Raw genomic sequence first — 18,435 nt, 5'->3', positions numbered from 1 at the left:
TTATTGTTCTTAGTCACAAAACTAAGAGGTGTAAAGAATGTGAAATCGATTGACAAGAATAATTTGCACTTATTAAGCATGTACCAGATCCTGTGCATGGCTCTAGGACAGGAGTTTGTATCCTTTTTTTTTTTTTGATCAAGGACACTTTTCCCAGTCTGTTTGGTTAAACCTATGGACTCCTCAGAACAATGTTTTTAAATGCTTTTACTTTTTATAATTTTTTTTAAAAAGTTTTCATTTTATCTTAAAATGAAATACCTGTAATTACAAAGGAAGCCAGTTATATTGAATGCAGTTATGGAAATATAATTTTAAAAATTCACAGACCTCAGGTTGATGAATATTCAGCGAGTTTCTACTGGGGATATATAAAATAAAAACAATTAAGAGTTACATTAGTACTTGGGGTTTTCAAAGCACTCCCACTTTCACATAAATTGCTTCAGTTCGGACTCACAACAACCAGAGAGAGTGGCTTACTTGCCCAGGTGTCCAGTAATGCTTAGAAATTTCTGTTTTCCCAAAGTCTATTTCTCCTTAGGATATCTGGGAGCTGTTCCAGCTGAAACCCATTCAGGGGAAGCTGGAAGGTGGGAAGGGCTGCATGCACATATGCCTATAAGATGGCAAATGTGACAAATTGTCCTGAACTCTGAAAAGCTCAGATGCTCCTTGTTCTCTGGGTACCAGAAACCTCTTTGAACCCAGACCACATCTCTTTCATGCTCCTTAAGCTCTTATGGTCCTTTGCTACCAATTCATACTTCTGATTGAGACTCTGCTTCCTCCCTCCCACTCTTTTGCTTTGTCCTCATCCATACCTTGGGTAAGTCACCTCTGGATGTACACGACCTGTCCAGAGTTTTTGGCCCCTCCCTAAAGGCTCTTTCCCCGCTCCCTGGCAGGGAGTCCCTCCAGCTCAGTAAGTGGTAGAGCCCAGCCCCAGATCTTCTGGCTCCAAAGGTCTTTCAGATTCCACTTTTATACTTCCTAGTTGTGTAACCATGGGAAAGTTACTTCAGATCCCTCATCTATAAAATGGGAATAATGGTATCTATAGTACCCACCTCATCGGGTCTCAAAGGGTTATTGCAAGTTTCAAGTGAGTGTAAATCATTTTGCAAATTTTAAAGAACTGGTTTATGGAAGTGTCTGTTGGGAGCAGGACAGGAGAAGGAAGACAAGAGGAAAGAATAAATAGCTGTTTCTCTACAGCCTTAGTTCTCTTCCTGACAAATGCTATTCCCTTATGCCTAGGACTATTCTCTTCAGCAGTGTTCTCTACCCTCATCCCTATTCTTTCTCCTCACAACCACACTACAGACCAGATCTTGATCTTTAACCTAGGGTCCCTAACTCACCCTTGCCTCCTGTGAAAAATGTCCAACATAGCCTGAGTCTGGGTTTCTTCTGAAGGTAGATTAATCTTACCTAGGCTTTTTGTTTATCAGAATTTCCTATTAACACCTATGTATGACTATACAACTTTCTTGTTGCTGTTCAATCATGTCTGACTCTTCATTACTCTATTCGGGGTTTTCTTGGCAAAGATACTGGAGTGGTTTGTCATTTACTTCTCTCGTTTTACAGATGAGGAAACTGAGGCAAAAAGGGTTAAGTGACATGTCCAGGGTCAAACAGCTAGTAAGTAGGTGAGGCCAGATTTGAACTCGCGAAGATAAGTCTTCCTGACTCCAGGCCTGGCACTCTATCCACCATGCCACCTAGCTGCCTTATACACCTTTAGCTTCCCCTATAGAGTCTAAGTGAAAAAAAAAAGAAATGGTGAGAGAGAGAGATAGGAAGAAGTCTTTTCATCCTTCTCTGTTTCTTCAAGGTTGCTCACCTCCTTCCCAGATGTCATACCATAAAAGTAGAGATAGTTGATGCCTCAGAGGCACTCTCAGATAAACTGAATGGGCTTTATCTGGCATCAGATCTCATCATGTTGAGCTCAAGTGAGCTCCCCAGGTTCCATCCCAGCCCTAGCCCCCTTTTGGGTACCCAGCTTATAATGGGTGAGTGATTTCAGGTTGAACAAAAAGATTTGTAGCTGTTCACTGAACTTGAGACAAGAGTCATCAGAGACCACTCCCAGAACCTAGCTCTGGGGCAATAAAATAGCCTTAAGATCTCTGGGGAACAAAGAACCCCTCACCCTACCCCCCCCCACCCCTCCACTTCCACCACACACACACACACACACACACACACACACACACACACACTTTCTGACTTGTTTTCAGAGGAAAGAGTGATAAGCAGAGCACAAAAACAGAGGCAAAAGGAACATTGTCAGTAAACCTAACCGCCACAAACATGCCGCTTAGCCGTGCCCAGGAGTCCTATTTGGCTCTTCCCCTCCCTTATTCTGTGCATGCAATCTTTTTACAATCACAGAACTGTGTTGACAATCTTGCAATATATACGGACTGCTTCCTTCCCTTTAATATCCTGACTAATATAGCCCAGGGCAATCATTGAGTGCCCTGCCCTCCGATTTTTTCTTTCCATCTCAAGTGTCTTGCTTTGTCATTTCTGTTGCTATGTTAAAAGGTCCTTCCTGGTGTCCACAGGTCTGCTCAGATAAATGAGTCCCTTTCCAGGGGGTCCTTGTTCTCCCCCTAACACACAGATGCATGGCTTCCTTGACGCTTTTCCAAACACGCAAGCTCTGAAGAAGAAATACTAAACTCACACAATATGAAAGGGAAATATCCCAATGCTGTGGGTGAGGAAGTTCTTGACTTACATGGTCCTTTCAGAGTCTCTATTGTGTAGTCCAACAAGGTTTTTATTTCATAATTACTAGCACCATTGAAGGCCAAGCAAATAGACAGATCAAGAGATCACCAACATCAGGGTGTACCCACTGCTGACTCTATAGGCTACAACTTTGATAAGAAATAGGAAGAATCAGCTGATGACAACCTTTTTCAGCTTTGTGACTATGGATTCATCCTATTTTCCAATCATAATGATGGGGTGCTTGGGTGCTTGTGCTCGGACCCCAATCCTCAGACCATATCTCTTCCCAGATGAAAAGACATTATATTTGACAATTATTCATGAGTGGGCCACAGTAAAACACACTATTATTCTCTTCCTGGTACAGCAACAAGCCGATCTTGTAAGAATTCCCCTTATATAAACAGGATTTTCCTATATAAGTTTTAGCATCATTCCTGTTAGGTTTAGTGCTCTCTAAGGAGCTCTGCCTGCTACATTAGCCTTATAATAAACTTTTTGCCACTTGACTGGAAGACTGAGTCCATGAATTCTTTCCAGATGACTCTGCTCTGTGCCTGGATAGTTTTGGGGTCCCTGTACCCCTAAAACCGCATCAATGTTTTGATGTTTCCCTTCCCTATTTGCTCTTGTATGAGGTTAGGAACAGGGGTATGCTGGAGCTAGGTCGAAGCTAGAAGATTGTTTAATTTTCGATGAAGCTTTACACCTCATAAATCAGCAGCAAATTGATATATTGTTTTGTTGATTGTTTGTACTTAAGAGAGTAATGGTAAAAATGTTAGTAATATTCCAAATTAAACTTAAAGTGTGTCATGGGTACATTTTTTCCCCCGGAGAGCTGGTTGTTGAATATTTCTTAGATATTGTTGGTAAAAACTAATTTTACTTCCAGAAATAGCATTTTTTTAAAAAGCCAACTGGCTGAAAAATTAGCAGGAATTCTGATACTCAAGGTAAAGCAAGATGCATTCATCTGAACTAAACAGCAGCCAGAGTCTAACACTGTTTAGTGGTTTTGAAATCAATAGTTCTTGTAAATATGCTAGGATGTGGAATTTTCTGTAGAGTTGGTTTATTAGCTGTCAGTCTCCAAGAGTTCAGTCTAAGAAAAACAGAATTAGGCTGTATGCATATTTATTTCTCATTTCTCTCAAAGCAGGTGGGCATGCATATGAATGCATGGGAAAGACAAAATATTAGATGACATTCACTATCTATGTGAGATTCCAGAATGTAATTATTTTCTTAATTTCTAGTGATATATTTAAAGACAAAGGGAAAAAAAGATACTGAGTAAATTAAAGGTCTTTGTTAGTGTGATAAGGCTAATTTAACTGGGTATGTTTTTCTTGGCTTATAAAGCCTGAATCTCCTCCCTATTACAAACACCTTTTTGACTAGAGGGAGGTGGTAACTAGGAATTTTGTGGTAACTAGGAATTTAGTTTGTTATAGTACTTTGGGGATTTATTTATGTTACTTAAAGACATTTTACACCAACTTAGTTTTGATGAATTCCAATTTTAAAGTTTGATTTTTGCTTTAAGGTTGAATAAGAGAGATATCTATGATTTTAGAGGTTTCCAACTAATTTACCTCATAAAAGTTTAGTGATTATTCCTTTCCACATCAGGATAAATTTTAAGCTGTTTTTAAGAAAGGAAAATACTTTTAGAAAGAAATATTTTGTAAAAATCTTTTATGTGATATTTAGAAGGCCTACTAAATTTTCATTTGTAAGCTAATTTATTGCAATAATTTGATATTGATAACAATGATGTCCAACCCTACTGTGAATTTCTAAGTTTCATTCCTGGGTTTGTTGTGTCCTTGGACAAGACTTAAATGGTGCTTTCAGAGAAATGGTCAGAATCGGCAGCTTAATGGAAGCAACATCTGAGATCTAAGGCTTGTGGAAATCTGTCTCTGAAAATATGGTAAGGAGAAGGCTAAGGTGGACTCTTCTTAATTCATTTTCCCATACAGGAAATCTGTTCACCCAGTTCCATATGCTAGGCTACTTACATTGGTGTAGGCCTTGTGGACCAGTTTTGCTGCCATTATAACCATCTCCCTGCTCATAGCCCTCACAGACAATTTCTATTATCACAGGCTGACAAAAAGTGGAAGTGTTTGCCATTGCAATACTGAATCTATTAGTTGTTAGATTAATACTAAGGCATCTAAATTACTACAATGAGCTGTAAGTGGGAGAGATATTGATCTGACTCTGTAGTCATTCCATGGCCTAAGCAAGAGTTAAATTAACATTTGAACTTATATGTATAAGATTCAATTCCTGAAGTATCTCATTCTTTCAGAATGAGTATAATTAGAGAAGAGCAAATAAGCTTGTGAAACAAAGACATGTAAATCTATTAAGTTGTGAGGTTAAAGTCAGGAATTTTCCATGAGTTGGTCTTTAATTTTAATAAGATTGGAAGAATGACAAACTATTAACAGTCATGAAAGAGTTCTCTACATCATGAATAACAAGAGAAAAAACAAATCAAAATAATTCTGAAGTATCACCTAACTTCCAGCAAATTAGCAAAGATAACAAAAGATGGGGATGGTTAATGTTGGATGGGTTGAGGAAAGACAGGCATGCTAATGTACTGTTAGTGGGATTGTGAATTCATCCAACCATTTTAGAAAGCAATTTGGAATCAAGAAATATTAAAATAAAATCAAAAGACTAAAAAAAGATAGAAAATGTAAGACATATACTTCAAAAAAACAACTGACTGGAAAACAGTGTAAGGAGAAAGAGTCTAAGAATTATCAGACTACTTGAAAATCATGATTGAATGCAATTTGGAATTATTTTAAGAAAATTACTAAAACCTTTATATTCTCTGGTTCATTGATCCTAGAGGCATATACTTCAAGGGAATCAAGGTTAAAAAAAAATCCCACAGACACCAAAACGGTTTCTGTAGTAACAAAGAATTGGATACAAAGTGGACACCCATTGAATGGGGAATGACTAAGTTGTCATGCAAGAATGCATATAATAATATTGTAAAAAGTGATGTCTACAATAAATAGAGAAGCATGGGAAGACACATAAACTGATTTGAAGTGCAGTAAACAGAACCAGGAAAATTATACATAATGTATTTGAACTTGGACTTGATGGAACAGTATCCTCTTGAGCCTCTTGTCTCCATGGCAACACATATCACATACACAATGTAAGTAGAAAGAACAGTAACAATACAAACAAAACTGAATGTTGTCAAATTAGTGCCCAAACCTGGGTTTTCTTCGTGGCAAAGCACGGAGTACAAGGGATGTGGAACTTAAGGGCAAATATTCCCTTCAGCTACCCTAATACTGAGGTCTATTATACACATCATCTTTCCATGTAGGAATGTAAACAAAACAGTTCAACTTTAGTAGTCCCTTATGATTTCTCTTTCTTGATTACCTTTTCATGCCCCTCTTGATTCTTGTGCTCAAACGTCAGATTTTCTATTCAGCTCTGGTCTTTTCACTGAGAAAGCTTGAAAGTCCTCTATTTTATTGAAAGTCCATATTTTGCCTTGGAGCACAATACTCAGTTTTGCTGGGTAGGTGATTCTTGGTTTTAATCCTAGTTCCATTGACCTCCAGAATATCATATTCCAAGCCCTTAGATCTCTTAATGTAGAAGCTGCTAGATCTTGTATTATTCTGATTATGTTTCCACAATACTCAAATTGTTTCTTTCTGGCTGCTTGCAATATTTTCTCCTTGATCTGGGAGCTCTGGAATTTGGTGACAATATTCCTAGGAGTTTTCTTTTTGGGATCTTTTTGAGGAGGCGATATGTGGATTCTTTCAATTTCTATTTTACCCTCTGGCTCTAGAATATCAGGGCAGATCTCCTTGGTAATTTCTTGAAAAAATCATGGATCATGGCTTTCAGATAGTCCAATAATTTTTAAATTATCTCTCCTGGATCTATTTTCCAGGTCAGTGGTTTTTCCAATGAGATATTTCACATTGTCTTCCACTTTTTCATTCCTTTGGTTCTATTTTATAATATCTTGATTTCTCATAAAGTCATTAGCTTCCACTTGCTCCAATCTAATTTTTAAGGTAGTATTTTCTTCATTGGTCTTTTGGACCTCCTTTTCCATTTGGCTACCTCTGCCTTTCAAGACATTCTTCTACTCATTGGCTTTTTGGAGCCCTTTTGCCATTTGAGTTAGTCTATTTTTTAAGTTATTATTTTCTTCAGTATTTTTTTGGGTCTCCTTTAGCAAGTCATTGACTTGTTTTCCATGGTTTTCTCTCATCATTCTCATTTCTCTTCCCAATTTTTCCTCTACTTCTCTAACTTCCTTTTCCAAATCCTTTTTGAGCTCTTCCATGGCCTGAGAACAGTTCATATTTTTCTTGGAGGCTTTTGATGTAGGCTCTTTGACTTTGTTGACTTCTTCTGGCTGTATGTTTTGGTCTTCTTTTTCACCAAAGAAAAGTTCCAAAGTCTGAGTCTGAATCTAAGTCCATTTTCACTGCCTGACCATGTTCTTAGCCACTACTCGACCCTTGAGTTTTTCGGCAGGGTATGATTGCTTGTAGAGTAGAGAGTACTTTGTTCCAAGCTTGAGGGCATGCACTGTTTTTTTCAGAGCTATTTCTCATAGCAAGCTCTGCCACACCAGCACTCCTTTTCCCCCAAGAACTGCCAACCTGGACATGACTCAGATCTTAAGCAGGCTCTGCACTCCCACTCTGATCTGCCACTTAATTCCTCCCACAGAGTGGGCCTGGGGCCAGAAGCAACTGCAGATGTAGTTCTATCCTCAGAGCTGCACCACCTCCTCTGCCCCCCAGGGTGGTGGCTGAACTGCGAACTCTTTTCACTCCCTGCAGCTTTTCCCACTAACCTTCTCTGTTGTCTTTGGTGTTTGTGGGTTGAGAAGTCTGGTAACTGCCACAGCTCACTGATTCAGGGCACTAGGGCCTGTTCCGCCCAGCTCCCTGTCTGGTTGGTCCAGGTGCAGCCCACACTGGGTTCTGCTCCACTCCACTCCCAGCTCCGTGGGATAGTCTTTACCCAGCAACTATCCAGGCTGTCCTGGGCTAGAGCCCTGCTTCCCTCTGCTATTCCGTGGGTTCTGCAGTTCCAGGATTTGTTCAGAGCCATTTTTTACAGGTTTTTGGAGGGACCTTGGGGGAGCTCATGCAAGTCCCTGCTTTCCAGCCGCCATCTTGGGTTTTTCCTTTCTACCATTTCTCATAGTGTTTTGACTGGATTTTTTTCCTTATAGTTATCACATTCTATTTTATATTGGTAGCACTATGAGGGCATATTCTCCCCCCTCCCCAACTCATAGGATGGCTTCCCCAGGATAATGGGCACCTCAGTTTCTGAGTACTCTCTAGGTCCATACTCATGAGCCCCAATTGGTGTATTTGCCTTTAAGTAGTCAGCCAATGGACAAAATTATATCAGAGCAAAGACATCTACTGAAATGGCTTAGTAGGGTAAATAACAACCAACCATCTTCCTCATGAACTTAGGCTACCCTCTCCCACAAATACAGAGTGGACACATAGAGATAACAAGTAATGGAGGACAAACCTAAGGAATACATATGGCCAAGGCACAGGTGAGGTGGGCAATCTATGCCTGAAGAAATGCTCATGTCTTCAAACTGTTCTCATTGACCTTGGTCTAAGGTCAATAACTGTTAAGGCAATTAGACTTTTCCCTGTTCTTCCCTTTCGGGATTCTGAGACTGTCAAGTCTCCCCTTTGTTTGGATTGGTGGGAAACCTTTTGCTGTCTTTGTTTTGGAATATTTCTCAGCACTGGGGCAATCAGGAGTCATTGACTTGTGTATGATGTAATACTGGGGATGCGGAACTTTCACACACCCAGCCTGGGTGAGATCAGAGCCCTCAGGGCTCCAAACAAGATATAATTGAGGGGAGTTTGGTGTTTGACTTTTGGGGCTCACTCGTAGAAGGAGTGTTTAGACTCTGGGCAAGCCGTTGTAACCGCTCCCACCCTGGCAATACATTTTACAATATAATTACAATATGTAACTTACAATATAATTACAATTTCCAGACAGATATTGGTGCTTCTCTGGTAACTATGAATTGTGATTTGAATCAGACAAGGTCTACACGTTGATGTTTGTAATTTCTGTTTGTATTTGCCCTTAAGTTCAGGGGGCTGATCTTTTTCCTCTTAACTAAGTGAATGATATATGTATGCTTAATTAAACTGAGATTGTTAACCCCTTAAAGTTACTTTCCTTAGTAAAGCAGATCAAAGAACCTGTGTTAGCAGCCTTCTGTGTGCTGATTGTTGTTGGTCTTATGCAGCCACGGTAGCTGCTAGCAGATTGTTGTTACAATAACAAACACTAAGTATTCAAATGTGGGCAGCTAGGTGGTGCAGTAGCTAGAGTATTGGTCCTAGAGTTAGGAAGACCTGAATTCAAATCCAGCCTCAGATGCTTACTAGCTGTGTGACTCTGGGCAAGTCATTCAATGCTGCTGGCCTCAGTTTCCTCATTTGTAAAACGAGCTGGATAAGGAAATGGCAAGCCACTCCAGTATCTCTGCCAAGAAAACCCCAAATGGGGTCATGGAAAGTCAGACATGACTGAAAATGACTGAACAACAAAAACACTCCTATGGATGCTGTACAAGAAGAATGTGGACTGTCTTCTTTCTTTTTCAAGGAGAAGGATATATAAGGAAATCTGTCTCTAGAAGATTCAGTGTTTGGAGCTCTTGAACTTAGAATTACCATTGAGGTAACTCTCAAAGTTAGCTCTGCCCTGGAAATGTTTTTCTCTCTGCTAGAAGGCTAGATGTCTAGGTAATTCAGAATCCCACCCCCCTTTTCTACACTGATGGTTAAGGTTCAGTAAGCCACGTTCTTGAATCTCCTCCTCAGCCTCTGTGCAAGCATATGCCTCCAAAGCCCTCATGCTTCTTTTGCAAGATATAATTGATTATGTAGGTGAGGAGAGAGAAATCTCCCCCCTCCTCCCACCCTTGGGCTTCGAAGGAGGGGCCAGGGAAAAGGTGAAGATCAACTCTCCAGAGTTGAGAGCCTCATGGAGAGCCGATTCCTTCCTGGAAAGTTGATTTTCCTAGAGTGGGTATTGGCATGCTTTTAAAAAGCCAAGTGGTGTGTCTAATCCTCCATCAGACTACCAGTAGAAGTGTCTTGTGGCCCACCAGCTGATTTTATCTCATGGCCAGCACCTTGTTATCCCAGCAGATTGACTTGATGAATTTCTTCCACTTGGAGAACAATTAACAATAGCCTATTATACTATTACATATAACAATAGTCTATTATATTATCAGGTTGTTTAGGAAAACTCTCTAATTTGATCAGGGATTTTCTCTGATCCACCTCCTTAGTATATCATACTTACTTGTCTAAGTGTCCACATTACCCCACTAGACTTGTAAATTTCCTTGAGGGCAGGGACTATTATTCTTCCCCTCCCTAGAACAAGGCCTTGCACATAGAAGGATCAGAAAATCATACACTTTAAGATGTAAGGGACCTCAAAGCCAGCTAGTCCAAACTCATTTTTCAGATGAGGACACTGAAGTCCAGGAAGGTTAATGACTTGCCCAAGGTCAGTCAGTCAAAGGACCGTTTCTTAAGTCTTTGCTGTTTTCCAGGTGCAGCAGCAAGGTTGTGTGGTAGATAGAGTGCTGGACCTGGACTCAGGAAGACCTCTGTTCAAATTTGGCCTCAGATACTTACTAGCTGTGTGACCCTGGGCAAGTCACTTAACCTTGTTTACCTCAGTTTCCTCAACTGTAAAATGAGCTGGAGAAGGAAATGGCAAACCACTCCAGTATCTTTGCCAAGAAAACCCTAAATGGGGTTGTGTTTCATATTCAGACACGTTCAGACACGACTGAACAGCAACACGTTCTAGGCATTGTGTTAAGCGCTTGGGATACCAAACAAAGCAGTTACTCCCTTCAGAGGACATACGTTCTAGAGCGTTACCTTGATAGTAAGTAGGGTTGGATTTAAATCAGAGCCTATGGTCTTTCCATTCTACTGTGCTGTCTTCTGTAGAAGAGACTTAATGAGTATTTATTGAATTGTTCAATTGAAAACACGGACAGGGATTTCAAAGCACAAGAAAGGATGGAGGAATTGTGATTTACAGTCAAGGACAGAGGAACCAGAGAACCTCATATTCTTTCTTTGGACTTTTCAACAGCTCAACCAAAGAGAAAGGAAATTCAGTTGAAGTGTTAATTTTGTACCCTGGTGTATAACAAAGCATCATGAATTGCGTAATATGCATTCCATAAATTCGACACAATGCTGAGAGAATTGAACTGTTAATAGGACCTCTTTTTTGGCCTTAGTTTGCCTTGGAGTCTTGCTCTTATGGTTTATTGTAATGCAGAGCTGACCCTGGCTTTTCAAAGGCTGTATCCGAGGAACACAAATTCTGGGAAGCACTAATAGGGTGGAAAGGTTTGGGGATGAATCGTAACTCTTATGTCTGAGGACAAGCCTAGCTCAGTAGATAGGCTCTTTAGCAGACAGTTGACCATGAGATGATAGAGTACTTCGACCACAGCAACTCCATCACAGTAAAGTCTCAGACAATGTGTTTTACTGCTCTTATTACCCGAGAAAGGTTTTTAGAAGATTTAATGTTGAAAGAGGACGACTTGGATGAAAGGAGTATAGCCTTGTAAGGTCCTGCCCCAGGTAAGAGATTTTGGCTTGCTACCATTTGTCATTGAGGAGATAACTAGAGAGAGTTGTTGGAATAGGTGAATAGGACTTGCTCAGACAGACAGACAGATGCACACACACACATACACACACACAAGCACACATGCACACGCATACAAGCATGCATATTAGACAGGCACACACAAGCACACATGCACACATGCACACACATGCAAGCATGCATATTTAGCATGTATATATAGCTAGTATGTGGCAGAGATGGGATTTGCAACAAGTACTTTTCGACTGTCCTGCATATCTCTCCGTGTACCTTCCAGCTACCCCCTTTTTTGGGGGGTGGAGGAGTAGGGTTCAGACCTACAATCTCATTGCTATAGAAACTTCTAGTAAAGAAACTTCTTCCACCAATGCCACTCAGCAACTTACAGTCTCAGAGAGTTGCCTGAGCCACTGAGGGGCTCTTAAGTGACTTGTCCAAGGCTACACAGTCAATATGGAGCAGGATTTGAAGGTAGCACTTCTGGACTCTAGGCCAGACATTCTAGCCCTGCCATACTTCCCATCTATGTGCCTTCCCCCCTCCCAATTTTTTTTTTGCAGGGGGTGGGGTTCAGATCTGTGATTTAATTGGTAGAACTACTAATAAGAAAAGGAAGGAACAAAACAAGCATTTATTAAGTGCCCTACTATGTGCCAGGTACTGCACTAAGTGCTTTACAAATATCATATCATTTGATTCTTATAACAGCCCTGCAAGGTAGATGCTATTATTAACCCCATTTTCCAGTTGTGAAAATGTAGACAAACATGGGATAAATGACTTGCCAGCATCACACAGGTCAAATTTGAACTAAGATCTTCCTGATTCCAAGCCCAGGAAATTCATCCACTCTGCCACCTAGCTGCCCCCTAACTATTCCCTCCAGCAATGCCGATGAGCAATTTATAGTCTTAGGGAGTTGCTTAGGTTACTGAGTGGTTAGGTGACTTGTCAGTGTCTATCAGAGGTGGGACTTGAAACCAAGTCTCCCTAACTTTGAGCCAAGTTCTCTAGCTACTGACCCGTGTTGTGTCTCATATTTGTTGTTGTGGAGTTGTTTCAGTTGTATCCAGCTCTTTGTGACCCCATTTGGGGTTTTCTTGTCAAAGATACTGGACTAGTTTGAGTAGTTTGCCGTTTCTCTCTCCAGCTCATTTTACAGATGAAGAAACTGAGGCAAACTGGGTTAATTGACTTGCCCAGTAAGTGACTGAGGCTAGATTTGAACTCAGGAAGGTGAGTCTTCCTGATTCCAAGCCCAATGCTTTATCTACAACACCACCTTGTTGGCCTTGTCTCTTATGTGCCCTTAAACAAAAAAAAAATATACATTTTGTTCTTTGTTTTATACATTCTCTTTTTTCTAATCTCCCAGAAGAGAACAGGGAGCCCTAGCCTAAGTAAATCCACTCAAGGAAGGGCACAGAAAGGAAGTTTATGACTGGGCCTGGGAGCCAGGCAGGTTGTAATGTAGAAAGGAAGAGAAAAGATTAAATCGTTGTCTCTAGAATGTGGATTCTTGGACACTTGCGGCCTGGGATCCTGCTCCTCTTCTTTCTTTTCAAATGTTATTTGAAAGTACTTTCAAATTCCTTCTGCTCCTTGCCATGATTCCTAATAACACCTCATTCTCTGAGGCTTTATTGAATAATTTTGAAGCAGTGAAACTGTCAGTGTGTAGGAAAAGTGGCAAGTCCTAACTTCATTATAAATATATGGGTCTATTTTAGAGACAGTCAATCAACAAGTTTATTAAATGCCTACTATGTGCTGGCCATTAAGCTAGGCATTGGAGAAACTCAAACAAAAATTAATGAATGACATAGGACAGTTACTCTGTCAAAGGCATTTACTGAGCACCTATTATGTCCAGGGTAATTCATTCATTCATCTGACAACCATTAATTAGGCTTGCTATATGCAAACCACTGGGCCAGATGATATGGAGACAGACCAAAGAAATGAAAGACAAGACATCACAATGGTAGCTCTTTGTCTTTCTTTAGCTCATGCTTTCTTACTTATGATACAAGAGTAGCCTGTTAGGTCAATAGTGGGAGGAAGCCAGGTAGACAGAACGGAAGTTATAGGATCATAGATTTAGAGCTGGAGCCCATCTTTTAAGTTTTATCACACATCACTCCTCTTTTCAATCACTCTTCTGTCCAGCCAGTCTGGACTTCTTGCTGTTTCTCATGCATGGCACTCTATCTGTCCTCTGTGCACTCCCTTTCTACCTCTAAAGGTCAGTTCATTTGCCATTTCCTAATAATAGCTAAACTATGTTGTTTGCCCTTCCTTTTGAAGAGGACCAATGACATCATGGGGTGATCTCTTGACGTATGTGTGAATTGGACTTAAGGGAGGCAGAGTTGCACAAAGTTGTCAGCCTCACTCTCCCTTCCAGAGTCATCAAAGTCCAGTGGCAAGACAAAAGTCAAGGTGACTGGGGATGGGGACTGGGGATGCTGCAGAGGACCTTGGCATCTTCAGTGTCTGACCAAGCTCTAAGCACTCCACAGTGTCTACTTCAGCTGCCTTCATGGCCTTTGGAACAAATTGTTCTCATCTGCCCATTCTGCCAGGAGAAGTCCTCACATGTTTGGGGTAGACATCCCCTTAACTCACTGATGGATTTGAGCCCCGTGGGTTACCCCCAACCTGGTTTAGCCCATCTGCCAAGATGATTTTTACTGGGCTCTGGCCACTGTGCATGCTCCAGCTTCTTGGAGCCACAGGTGAGGGTTGGGTGACAAGTGGACACCAAAGGTGGATAGGCAGCCCTGAAAAGGGCTTGGCAAGCCCTGATGCCAGAGGTACTAGTCCTCCCCGAACAGACAATATACCCCAATAATAGCTAATAGTTAACATTTATATAGTGCTTACTAAGTGCCAGTCACTCTGCTAAGTGTATCCTAATTATTCTCTCATTTGATATTCATAACCACCCTGGGAGGTAGGGACTCTTATTTATTGCTCCCATTTTACAGATGGGGACATTTCACACTGAAGCAAACAGAGATAAAATGACTTACCCAGGTCATACGGCTAGTATGTGAGGCCAAAATTGAACTCAGGCTCCGGGCCCAATGCTCTCTCCACTGAACCACCTAGCTGTCCCTAAATTAGGCCTTATAGATTCCCCTCAGTTCCTAGTGTCCTTTTTTTTTTCCCAATCTGTGTATATATTGCTTCCATACAACATAATATAAGCTCTTTGAGAGCAGGGGATGCTTTACTTCTGTCTTTTTAGCCTCAGAGCTTAGTACAATGCTTGGCATATCATATGCACTGAATAAATACTTGTTGAATGAATGAATGAATGAATGGCATATCTCTTTCTAACCTGGCCCCTTCCTATTTTTCTAGTCTTATGACACGTGACTCCCTTCCCCATTTTCTCCCACTCAATCATACTAGCATACCTGCTGTTCCAAACAGATGACGTTCTATCTGTAGTCTCTACAACTTTGCTCTGGCTGTTGCCTATGTCTAGAACATACTTGCTTCTCCCTGCCCCTTGGAATTGCTGATTTCTTTGAAGACTCATCACAAGTGGTAACTCGTACTTGAAGCCTTCCCTGGCTTCTGGAACTTTTGTTACCCTCCTTCCCCAAACTATATCTATTGTGTATATACTTTGTATGTGATTACAGATACATATGTGTATATGCATATGTGTATCTATCTATTTATCTGAAAGACTATGGGCAGCCAGGTGGAAAAGTGGATAGAGCACCAGATCTGGCGTCTGCAAAGTTCAAATCTAGCCTCAGACACTTACTAGCTGTGCGACCCTTGGGCAATTAACCCTGTTTGCCTCAGTTTCCTGATCTGTGAAATGAGCTGGAGAAGGAAATGGCAAACCATTCCAGTATCTTCAACAAGAAAACCCCAAATGGGGTCATGAAGATTCGGACATGACTGAAAATGACTAAACAACAAAAGGTGCCAGACAGAGGCAGCTCGATGGCTCAGCGGACAGAATGTTGGGCCTAGAGTCAGGAAGACTCATCTTCCTCAGACACTTACTATGTCTTTGCCGAGAGAACCCCAGAGAGGGTCACAAAGAGTCAGATACAACTGAACAACAATGAGAGAAGACTATATAGTCTCCCCTTGAATGTATGCTTCTTGAGGGCAGGGATTCTTTCATTTTTGTCTTTGTATCTCTAGTGCTTAGCCCAACCAAGTAGGTCTTTAATAAATGCTTGTTGGTTGAATTCATCTAATCCAATCTGCTTATTTTACTTATGAGGAAATTGAGATGGAGAGGGATGAAGTTACTTGTTCAAGGTCACACAGGCAGCTAAGCAGCCAGGGAGAGATTTGACTTGAGTTCCCTGATTCCAAGGCTGGCGAAGATCTCTCTTGTGCCGTATGTTCCTTCCCCATTTTTTTCTCTCATTTATTCCCATTACATGTCAGCTCTTGGTTTGATAAAGAATGTGTTCCAGCCACTCTCTTCCCCTAGTACTGTAGCGCCCCAGAATTATTATTATCCTGGTTGCCTAGCAAGAAGAGAAATAAAGCACCCATCAGGACATCACATGGATTAATCATTTTTCCAATCAAGTCAATGAAAGGCTTTGTAAGGGATAGTTACTACTTTTCAACATTAACATTCATTAATTGATCATGACTTTGGGTTCTTTGTAATGTGAATCACTATAACGTATAGCTTACTACGTTATAATTTCATAAAGATAATTATTTAGTACATGGATATTTTCATAATCACATGCTTTAGCTACTTTAAAAGTGCTCATGAATTAGGCCTTCATAAATAGGCAATTAGCCTAGTTCTCTGCATTTCTACAAAGGCAACATTTAGCCTAGAATGCTGCATCACAGTACTGAATGAGTTATTAGAATTCATGAGGAGAAAACATGGATTCAGCAAGATAGCAATTAATTAGTACAGACAATTAGATGATGCTCTCTCCAGGGACAGCATAGCATAATACCTTTATTATAGAATCAAAGAGGAGACTAAAAAACTCCTCCCTCCTTCCTTCCTTCCTTCCTTCCTTCCTTCCTTCCTTCCTTCCTTCCTTCCTTCCTTCCTCTCTTTTTCTCTGTCTCTTTCTGAGTCTCTGTCTCTCTCATAGGGTTGTTATTCCTAGAATACAAATGAGATAATATATGCAAAGTGCTTTGCAAACCTTAAAATGCTACATGAATACTCACTTTCCTTATTATCCTTCATCCTTCTTGTGAAGGCCAGTCCCTTGACCCATATCTATTTGCCCGGCCCATCTACTCCATTCTGATTTCACTTGCTTTCTTACTCAGCCTTGATCTCTTTGCCTGACACTTTCATGTTTCACTAGCTATGACCCTTCAATCTTTTTTGTCCCCTGATGTTCCATTGTTCCTGGTCTGCAAATCACTAGCAAATCACTATCCTGCACCATCTAATTTCTCTGCTGATGCTCCCAAGGCTGCTAAAAGTCGCTGGAGAAAAATCACATCAAGCTGATTTTGATTATAAGTTTGTGGCATATATAGTAGCTGCTGGGCTATTGCTACTATTAGACTTCCATTTTATATTTATATTTATTTTTATATATTTATATTTATTTATACATATACTTATAATTTATAATATATATTATTATATATAATTTATAATACTTTCATATTAGACATTCATCCCCCACCTTTATTATGCCCCTAGCTTGTTCCTCATAGCAGGTGTTCCAAACTTCTCTCCTCTGGAGCCTCCCCACACCTTCCTCACCTACATTTTTTAACAGATAGTTTGACCTCCTTTTTCTAAGAAGATTGAGGCTATTCTGGTGAGTTCCCTCTACTATTCCTTGAACCTTCTCAGGATCACCCCTCCTGCTCATCCTCAACTTCTCCACTTTCCCTCTAGTTATAGAAGAAAAGAGAGCCCTACCCATTAACCTGGACAATCCGTCTATACCTGCTCTTAAACCCTCTTCCTTCTTTCAACTCCAGGAACTTGCTCTAGACATCATCCCTGTCTCCTACAACTCAGTCAAGTGATTTTACTAAGGTCACATAGTGAATCAATGCCAGAGTGGAAACCTGAACCCAGGTCCTTTGATGCTAGATTCAGTGCTCTTTCCAGTCATCCATACTCCATTTGAAGACTTCCATTGATAGGGAATTTGCTACCTTGAAAGGGAAAACAATTCCATTTTTACAAAACAACCCTTCACAATGCCATACCTTTTCTTTGAGAACAAGGATAATTTTAAATTGTTTAATCCAGTAGAATTGGAAGCTCCTTGAGGGAAGTAATTTTCATTTTTGTCTATATTATCTTTGCCCTTCCCCCCTCCCCACCATGACCATTAATAAATGCTTATTGATCACAGAATCATCCACTTAGAGCTAGAAGGGAGCTTAGTGACTATATAACTGTAGCAGCTCCCTCATTTTACAGGCAAGGAAACTGAGGCCCAAAGAAGTTAAGTGACTTGCCCATGGTGACACAACTATCTATTAGCAGAAGCAGGACTGGAACTAGGAAGTTCTGATTCCAAAGTCAACACACTTTCCACCTCCAAACTGCCTCCCTTGGATTGAACTGAATGAAGGGTGAATGAAACGGAATTGAGATGCAACTAATGCACTGATTTCTGCATGCCTTTCTCCCCCTTTTTCTCCATTGCCTTTGTTCCTTTATTGAGATGTTCTTAATCTGGGGCCTGTGAACTTGTTTAATATACACACATATATTAACAAATATACATATATATACACACAGAGATTGAGATATATGGATATAGATACATAGAGCATGATATAATATGGAGATATATATATATATATAACATGATACAATAATATGGATAGAGATATATTAAACATATGACAATAATATGTATATAGATGTGTTATATAATGATATAATGTGGATATAGATATTATATAACAATATGGATATAGATATTATATGATATA

The sequence above is a fragment of the Trichosurus vulpecula genome, chromosome 5, assembly GCF_011100635.1.
Source record: "Trichosurus vulpecula isolate mTriVul1 chromosome 5, mTriVul1.pri, whole genome shotgun sequence".
In the NCBI taxonomy this organism is placed as follows: domain Eukaryota; kingdom Metazoa; phylum Chordata; class Mammalia; order Diprotodontia; family Phalangeridae; genus Trichosurus; species Trichosurus vulpecula.
This window is presented reverse-complemented; position numbering follows the sequence as displayed.